Source organism: Gavialis gangeticus, unplaced genomic scaffold (genome assembly GCF_001723915.1).
Source record: "Gavialis gangeticus isolate Ggan-Ray unplaced genomic scaffold, GavGan_comp1, whole genome shotgun sequence".
Taxonomy (NCBI): domain Eukaryota; kingdom Metazoa; phylum Chordata; order Crocodylia; family Gavialidae; genus Gavialis; species Gavialis gangeticus.
In genome coordinates, this window is record NW_017729004.1 from 3,788,826 (window position 1) to 3,798,376 (window position 9,551).

The following is a 9,551-nucleotide window of genomic DNA, read 5'->3' on the forward strand; positions in this document are numbered from 1 at the left end:
CTGTGCGGAGTGACTGCCAGCTGTGGCTGCAGGGTGGACTGGGCATGGTGGGGGCATGCTAGGTGCAGGGGGTGGGGGTTGCTGGGTGTGGGGCACACAGCCACAGGGTGCCACGTGGGGAGCCAGCACAGGAGTGCCTGCTGGCCATGGGGTGAGGCATGCCCCCCATGCCTGCTCCCTGTGCAGCACCCTACAGCCACACACCACGCTCCCACGCATGCCCTGCGCCACACCCTAGGGCTGAGCCCCATGCCACACAGCCGGCAGATGCTCTTCCCACCATGGCCGCCCCATGCACCCAGCACCACACTCTGGGGCTGCTCTCTGTGCCACACGGCTGCAGCCAACAGCCGCTCCTCCCACCGTGGCTGCTCCCCACACTATGCCCTGTGGCCATGCACCACCCCCTCCATACTCCCACTTAGCACACCCCCTCCATGCACCATGCCACACCCCGCACAACACCCTGGAGCTGCTCCCCGCACCATCCAGCTTGCAGGCGGTCACCGTGCCATGTTCACTCCCCGTGCCCTGCCCCATGGCTATGCAGCATGCCCCCTGTGTGCCCCATGCCACACCCGGGGACTGCTACCCATGGCACATGGCTGCAGCCAGCGGGCATTCCCCGCGCCGTGGCCACTTCCTGCACCATGGCCCACGGTCACACACACCACACCATGCACCACACCCTGGGGCTACTTCCCACACCACATGGGTGCAGCCTGCAGCCAGTCCCTGCACTGTGGCTGCTCCCCGTGCCACACCCCATGGCTGCTCACCATGCCCCCGGCACACCCTGCGCCACACCCTGGGGCTGCTGTCCGTGCCACACAGCTGCAGCTGGCCGGTGTTCCCTGCGCCCCCACACTGGCTACTCTCTGTACCATGCCTCGCGGTCCTGTGTGCCCTGCACCACTCCACGCTGCGTGGCCACGTGCTCCCCTGCCACGGCTGCTCTCCACCCCACAGTGCACGCCGCCTCCCCCTGCCATGGCTGTGTGCCATGCCCCCTTCGCCACACCCCAGGGTCGCTTTCTGCACCCAGTGAGCACTCCCCACACCGTGGCCACTCCCCATGCCATGCCCTGTGGCCGTATGCCACCCTCTCGCACAGCCACATAGCACATGCCCCCCCGTCACATGCAAAGCAGTGAGAAGCAGGGGTGGAGTGGGGCTGAACCCAGAGCAGCAGTGGGGCGAGGGGGGAAGGACAGGGCAGGACCCGGAGCTGCAGCGGGTGGGGCAAGGCGCGGGGCAGATGTGGGTCTCCATCCCCACTCCACCCTCCACCCCTGTAATTCAGGATGGGAATTATGCTAGTAAATAGATAGATAATATGAGTGCCTTATATACGTGTGTGTGTGTGTGTGGGGGGGGTAGATATATCTATCTATACACATACACACACACATGCACACCCCTGTATATGTATCTATATAGATAGATATAAAATACGAGTGCCTGATATACACATATATTTTCCAGAAGTGTTCATTCCTTCATGAGAGAATTGATCAAATGTGTTTCCTTGTAGCTGTGTAGCTTAGTGGCGCTTAATGCTACCGAGTCTTCCAACATCCCCATAACTGATCTGGTGCCTCCGGAGGTTCGTGAAGGATGGGGGTTGCATTTGAGGCAGGCAACCAGAAGCTGGGAGTGGAGCCTACCCCATGGGGCAGTATGTGGGGGGCACGCTGTCATCTCTGCCCCTCTGTCCTATCCCCTCTTGACCTCAAAGGGATATTCATTTCCCAGGAAGCTGGAAGCTGAAGTGACATTGCAACCGTCTGATAAAGCATTTTGCCGTGGGTAGGAAATGGGGTAATCTGTAATAATTTTGTCAAAGAGTGTAAGTTTGCTTCCCAGGCACGGGCTCACTAAGGGACTTATTAGCCAAATCATCGTTTCTGTCGCTTGCAGATTCGATCCCCACAGTCATGGGACACTGTAGCAAAGCAGGAAAGGTGCTTCCTTATGGCTCTATGGTCAATGGGCATTTATAGATGTGCTCTGGGAGGGTGCAGGGGGCTTTAAGTAGCGAGTCATGCTAATTAAAAGCACCTGAGTGTCACGTGTATCAGCATCCCTGCACTGAAAAATGGTGGTGGGGCGCTTTGAACTAAAGCTTATTAAACGAGTTTTAGTTTAAAGCATCCCCACCACCATTTTTCAGCACGGAGTCGCTGATGCACATGATGCCGGAGGCTGCTGGAGCACATTAATTTCCATGCTCCAGCAGACTTGATTAATCGATTCATTGAATCTGCTTGGACACGCTGGATTTGCAGCACAAAGGAGCAGCCTCGCTGCATGTCTGTAGAAACCCAGCATGGCTATAAATGGGTATCGGGCCATTCACACTGGGACCCCAAGGCTGAATGGATGTGATGTTATCCATGTTCTTTCCTTGGGTGAGGAAGAAATCATCCTCCCCCTTGAAACAGAGATCTTCCAGCTGCCATAGGAAAGGAGTCAATGTGTCTTGCTCCCTGTGCAGCTCCAGCTCCAGCAGGCTCCAAAAGAAAAGCATCATTTCCTTATCTGTTTTCCTTTCAGCAAGTCCTGCAGTTAGCTGGGTTACAGTAGAAGAGATTAGTTGCTCTGAGCTGTGGCAATGTGCTTATGGTACATAAGGTGTATCTTAATCTGATCTAGCTTTATTGCTTCCTGTCTCATTGTTTGTTTCCAGGAGCTGGGGCACTACAGGATAAGTGCTTACTATTGCTGTTATCTAAAGAAGTTACTCCTTGAGCTTATTTATCCTGTGCTCTGTGCTGAAGTTCCCATAAATCTAGTGGAGGGAAACCAGCCGAGACTGGGACCTGTCCTGTTGTGCTGGGCACTGCAGAAATGCATAGTAAGAGTGAGGCTTTGAGTGGCTTGCCATGCAAGTATATTAGTGCCCCCTCTATGCATGGCAGGTATTGCAAAATCAACTGTTTAATTGTGCAATTACCTCGAGACCAGCTACCCATGCAAAATACTTACGGGTGCATACATACATGCTAACTTTCTGATAGTTAAGCTGCTTTTTAAAGTCAGCTTAATTGTCAGAGTGTCTGCACGTATGTGGAGCAAAGTCGACATAAACTCAGCGCGAGATAATACACCTCTAAGAGGTATTATCTTGAGTCACATTAGTTGAGTCGACTTAGTTCACAAGATGGCTGCTACCATGTCAAGGAGCTATACGTGTGCATGCTCCAATGTGGCTTAGCTTGATCTGCCTTATTTTAAGCCACTTCATTTTAAGTCAACTTAATATGTGTATACGCACCCTATCACGCCACAAAAAGCTCCAACCAGCTATAAAGTTAGCCTTTAAAATGTGTAGAAATTTGATAGCTAGTTGCTATCAAGCTTTAATTTGTACTTGTAGCAAGGTCTTCCCCTGCAACTGGGAGTCCCCTCGGACTCTAGGGCTGGGAGTCCTGCAGCTGGGAGGACTCAGGCCCAGCATCTGCCACCTTTGGGTCTTGACACATGTGACAAGACAGGAAATGTGATTGTGTGGATCATGCATTAGATGCCATTGTGCATTTACCTGCATGTGTAGAGAGGCCCTCGGATATAGATGAAGCGACTTGCCAGAGGTTGCACAGGTGGTTGGTATTGAGTACGGAGTCCAGCTCATCCACCCTGCTGCCCAATACCCTGTGTGCGAGGACAAGGTCTCTCGACTGGTGGGTTGTAGAGATGCTGCAGACCCCCAGGGAGAGCTGTGGGAGTGGCTGGCCTAACTCTTGATGTTCCCGCAGTGGCGTATCAAGGCACCAGGCTACTGTTCCCCACGCATTGGCTCCCAAGGGAAATGCAACACAGCCAGTGAGCTCTGCTGAGAACTGGCTTGGGAATAGCATCGTGCAATTGCTCCTATGATGCTTCTGTCCCAGAGACAGGACAGGTCAATCTATCTCCATATCTGGCAAGAGGACCTTGAGGTGGATGGGCTGTGCATTGAGTTGCACAGTCACAGTCTCAGTTTTGCAGATGGATGAGCTGCATGATAGATAACAACTTGGCAGAGACCAGAGATCCTGGGAAGAGGCAGGCACCAGCCTACTCAGGCATGTTACGGCAAAGTAAGCAGGGATGTGAATTTATAGCTCAGCGGTTCCTTTGCCCTGCCATGAGAACATGCCTTGGAGGAGCTTACTCAGTCCTTGGTGTGTAATCAGCCTGCCCACCTGGAGCATTTCTGCAGAGGAGCTAATGGGCATGGATTCAGTCCTACCTCACTTTGCAGTACATCACTGATGCAGAGGAGCCCTAAGGATCATTGATCAGTGGCACCTGCAACGATCCCTCGTGATCAAGGATGTTTGCTCCCACGGATCACGTAAAGGGCTGCAGATGAGCCCACTGATGGCTAAGAAAGCCGATCCTAGAGCCTCCTATTCTCTGGCTGGGGTTGGATAAAAGGTCAGACCACAGATTTCTAGGTCTTGTTTCCTTTCCTTCCATTTCTGTCATTTGTCTGCCTCCAGGGCAAGGCGGTTTTCCGCAAAGGAAGACGTACCTTCTCCCTCAAGACGTTGCCACGTAGCCCTGTCCCGGGTTAGTTTTTCCCAATTCAGGGTATCGATGCCACGTTTAATGTTCGCTATGAGAGAGTCCTGGAAACATTTCCTCTGGCCTCTATGTGTCCTTGGCTGAGGTTGGGAGTAAAGCAGCTGTTTTGGAGAGCAGAGCTGTATCTTGATAGTTCCCCCATCCATCATTTTGTTTCCATTTTGGGCCTCAAGGGTGATTTCCAAAAGCACTTTCAGAATGACCTAGGCTGGTTATGACTTCTCTGAATTCTCCTTTGTTTGAAGTTCAAGACTGAATGGCTTCCTTAGAAAACCAGCAGGGTTCGTGGAAATGAGGGGGTGAGGCCTGTGTGATTCAGCAGGTTAGACTCAATGCTAGGATCCTTTCTGCCCTCAGTTGGCTTTACAACAATTAACTCCAATTAACTCTAGTCTGGTCTAGCACTCCCTGTGTTAGCAATGTCACACCTACCCTTTGGCTTCAGCTTTGCCAGGATAACACATCCAGCTCTGAAGAGCTGTGCTATTTCTGTTCATAGCAGTCAGCCAAAATCTCCCGAGTGCTTCTTTGGAATGAACCAAAAATAACCCTCTAAAACCCAATGCAAACTGCAATTATTATTATTATTATTTTGCTATATCTTTGGATTCAGATCCACCAAACTGAATCTGTCCCAGAATATAAACCAACAGGTGCAAAAGGTAGCCTCAAACTCATTGTTGTCTTGTGAGCCTTGTGGCTTTTTTAACTTGTGACATCTAGCTACACTTCATTGAGCTCCAGAATGGTTTTAGGAAGCTTCCAGCCGGGTCTTAGACTGATGAAGGCTGGGCAAACCAGACAGGTTTGTTTAAAATAAGAAACCTAGTAAAAAGTTTCTCGGGCCTTAGTCACTTCTTGTATTTCTGGGCATGCTCTGGAGATCAGAGGCTGTTTGTGTGGAGAGAGATGGAGGTCATCTTGGGATCCCACGGTCCTTGCAAGTCGCTGGCTTCTAAGCCATGGCACTTCCAGGGCTTTTGCAAATTGGCCGTGCTCCCACACGCATTGTTTTCCCTACTGGGAAGCACTGGGACTTTGTCTAAATGCACTTCAGTAGTTTTGGCCAAGTGCAAGAGGTAGTGGAATAGGATGGGGAAGACCATGTAAGTAGAGATTTGGGTCATGGGAGGGAGATGGACACACCCGGCCACATTGTGATTTGTAATCTTATCCCCTCTACCCGATACCATCCACTTTTTATTACAGTCCCCATAGTACAGCCTGTTTCATGGATGTGAAGAAGCAGGACTCTGTGATCACTTCACAGCTCAGGCTTGCTTTCCTTCTGTATGACCGGCATTAGGTCTCTGCTAATGCAGCAATGCCCCTTGATGGGCAATGTATGGGGACCTTGGGATCCAAAAGCACAAGTGCCCAGTGCCTGAGCTAAAGGACCATGTCACTTAGCTCTGCTAAGATGCTGATCTGACCTTTATAGGGAGACAAAACCACCCCGCGCTGGCAACGATTCAGGACTGTGGATAGATGGCGGGAGATGATGCCTCCTGCAAAGAGCTTTAGGGACTTTCTAGCCTTACACAAATAAAAGAAACCTAGCGTGAGGTGACACCATGAGTTGTACCACCATAAAACCTAACTTTGGAGGAAGCTAAGGAAGTTAGCAGTTAGGAGGAAGAGCGATGGCTTTTGTCACTGCATTGGATAAAACTCATGCAGGAAGCACTTTAGTGCATGCTTCCGCTGATTTAGTCGCTCCCTGGATCCAAGGTTATTCCTGGAATTGAGTATGTCCATCCGCTAGCCTATAATGGATAGTTTCTGTATGCCTGAGCTGGCATTGCCCCTTTCAGCAGTTGCGTTGCAAACCGCTTCCTCCGTGGCCGAGTCAGCATGGCAGCATTAATAGCCCCGGTACCTCCCCGGGGGAAGAGGAGACTGTGTCCCACAGCTTGAAAAAAAAATAAGAGGAACTTGTGCTATGAACCAACTTCCTTAGAGATTCTGCTGGAATAGATGACTGTCGCTGAGGGAAGCACTGGTCAGTGGTTTGGGTTTCCTTGGAGCTGTGAGGTCTCTGAGCTGTCTAGGTCTAGAGCTTTAAATAGGTGGAAGCAGGGGGAGCTGATCTCGGGAAGCACGCTATGTGCTGCGTGAGTTGTAACGGTCCCCTCTGTAGGCCGGCTGGTACCAAGTATAGACTTCCTGCTGCAAAGGATTTGGCATCCTGAGATGGAATAGGGCAGATTTTCATTTTCATGGTACGTGATCGTCTCATCTCTCCAACTGGGGAAAGAGTTTCTTGGTTATTTGCATGTAAGGTAGTATGTAGAGGTTGAAGAATCCCGGCTCCGCGCTCGGTGCCAGGGCAGCTCTTCTCAGTTTTTTGGACTGGCAGCTGAACTTCCATGAGTTCTGCAACCACGTGCATAAGTGCTGGGATTTTCTTGATCATTAAGGAAGCGCTGTGGTATAAACCAGGGGTGGCAAACATACAGCTCACGGACCCGTTCTGTTTGGCAGGGATTTGAGGGGGGCATAGCCAGTGGAGTAGCCCCGGGTCCCAAATGTCTAGTGGAGTAGCCCTGGACCCCAGCTGGACATTTGGAGGCAGGGAAGGTAAGTGAGGGCATGCAGATACAGTCTTCACTTGCCCCGTTGCCACCCTACTCCCCTCACCCATGCCACAGCTTGGTGCCACTGCCCCACACCCTCACCTATGCTGCTGCTTGTCCTCAGACTCACGCTGCTGGACCCATTGCAGTTGCTCTGGGCTCCACTGATCCACCCCAGGAGGAGCCCTCAGTCTGGATCTGACCCAGGGCCCGGGATGCATTTGACAACCCTGCTATAAATGATATGCTCATACAGCAAGAGGTAGTTCCAGCGCTGAAGGGAAGCTAGACAACATTGGGCACGTCTTCTCTGTTCCCTTTGTAAGTCTCACCACCGTCCAGAGGTTTAAAATAGCGGGTAGTTGGATGTAGCCTGAAATAGCTTTCGCTGCTTGGAAAAACAAAAATAATTTCTTGAAATGTGGTTGCAAAAATCAGTTCTTTTTTTTGCAAAAATGAACCAAGTCAAACATTTTAAACTCCTTTCTGAGAAATCATTTTGAAATGTTCAATGCATCCTGTTCTTTGGTTTGGTGTGGGATCTTTTTGGTGGTGAAGCGTGGGGGGTGGTGAGGGGGTGGGGATCATTCTTTTCCAGTGAAAAAGTAATTTTGCTTCACAACTTTACAAAAATGATAAAAGTAACCTAAAAAACATAAAGGTCAAAATGGAACAATATTGCCTTGGCTGACCAGAAGTGGACTCCTGGTCAGCCAAGGCAATATTTCACCACCTATTGCTTAGGGGACTTTGGTCAAGTCTCTCCACTTCTGAGCCTTAGTTTTCCCCACCTATAAAATGGGGATACAACTGCAAGGTGGGAGTTAGGGATGCAACTGCAGGGTGGGAAATATTTTTCTATTTTGACCTTTATTTTTCACCAAGTAAGAAAAACGTGAAGCTTGGACTTTCTATCCTGATTTCAGCAGAGAGAAATGTTGAAGTCTTAGTTTCTTGCAGGGTAGGAAACCTGCCTGCCCAGTCCTAAACAGAACTGAAGTGTGCTGAGATCCAGTCCAGATCACTCCCCAAAAGACTGCATGGCCTCTGACGCCAGGACTAAGTGCACTGATCTCTTATCCCTGAATGTTTGAGTGTGTTTGAAGGTGTTGGAGGGTGCAAAAAACAGTGGCAGGACACTGAGGACAGAGGGTGATTTAAGCAGCAGTCACCTGAAACGGGAGAGGAAGAAGTGGGCTGTTGAGGGATGCAGGTGGGAGACCAGTTGTCCCACTAAGAGGTGGTGGAAAGGGTGAGAGAGAAGGGTAAGTCAGGGATGGGGAGCAGCGGCGTAGCAAGACTGGGGCATCCGGGGCAGCCACCTTGGGTGCTGACTTGGGAGGAGGACAGCACGGGGGGAAGAACGGTTGCTGTCCCAATCGCACGATCGCACCAGGAGCACGACGGCAGCTGGAAGTCAATGCTGCCCCTGCATGGGGCCGCTGCCCTGGGCACCCTGCTGGAGTGGGTGCAAGGTCAGACAGGAAGACCGGAGCTGGTTGGGAACTTGCCAGTGGGAAAAGCGGGCGTCTCTCCGTCAAACCTTTCTGCATGTTGTACATGTGGGTACGGACACGCATATTCCAAAATGCCGCGGATGGGGTGTGAAGTGCTGCGTCTCCAATGGCAGGGGACCCAGCCCAGCCCTTCATGGTAGCTGGGTAGTGGGGACAGCGCTTGCACAGATGCTTTGGAAAGCCTCTGGGGTGGATGCCCTGTGCCCAGGGCTGTTGTCACTTCTCTGCTTGTTTCCTAACCGCGAGTTCAATAAACTTCGGGAGCTGGCAAATGACCAGCCTGCAATGCGTCTGCCTGCCTTGGGGAGGGGAGAGTGCTTGGATCCGTCCTTTTTGGCTCCCAGGGTCGTTGGATAGGGAGTGAAGACCCAGCTGGCTGTTAGAAAGAGACCTCCGATTGACTGTGCCGTGCACGGGCGCTTGTGGGGAAAAACTGCTAACAAAACAGGAGGGGGCTACAGCCCAGAGCAGCCAGTAGCAGCAGTGTGTGTAAGGTGAGGAGCAATGCACTGTGGGATGCCCGGAGGCCCGACCAGCCCTGTGTCATGGAGTGCTCAGTGTCCACACGCACCCTTGAACTGCTTCAAGATAGTACTCGATTTTCCACGTCTGCTTTTGAATTGTTCCATGCAGATTTAAACCAGTTTACCCGGCGTGCACGTCTGTCTGCTTCAGGGTTACACTGTGTGGGAACTGCTCTAGATGCTGCGTGCCCATGCCGTGACGGGTGCAGGGAGGAACTGAAGGAAAACCACTTTTATTTTTAGCTTGATTTAAAAAAGGAACATGGGTTAGTATTTTTGTCCCAGCATTGCTTCTCTGGAAGGCTTGTTCAGGCCCCTGTTTTCTCTTGTGGGCTGGGGTGGGTGAAGACCCATGCCTCTCC

General features: G+C 51.3%; 1 protein-coding gene across 2 annotated transcripts in view; it reads left to right on the plus strand.

The window, feature by feature from the left end:
- ALS2CL (ALS2 C-terminal like) overlaps nt 1-9,551 on the plus strand; it is a 127,429-nt gene that overhangs the window by 36,217 nt on the left and 81,661 nt on the right. The gene's annotated exons all lie outside the window — the stretch shown is intronic.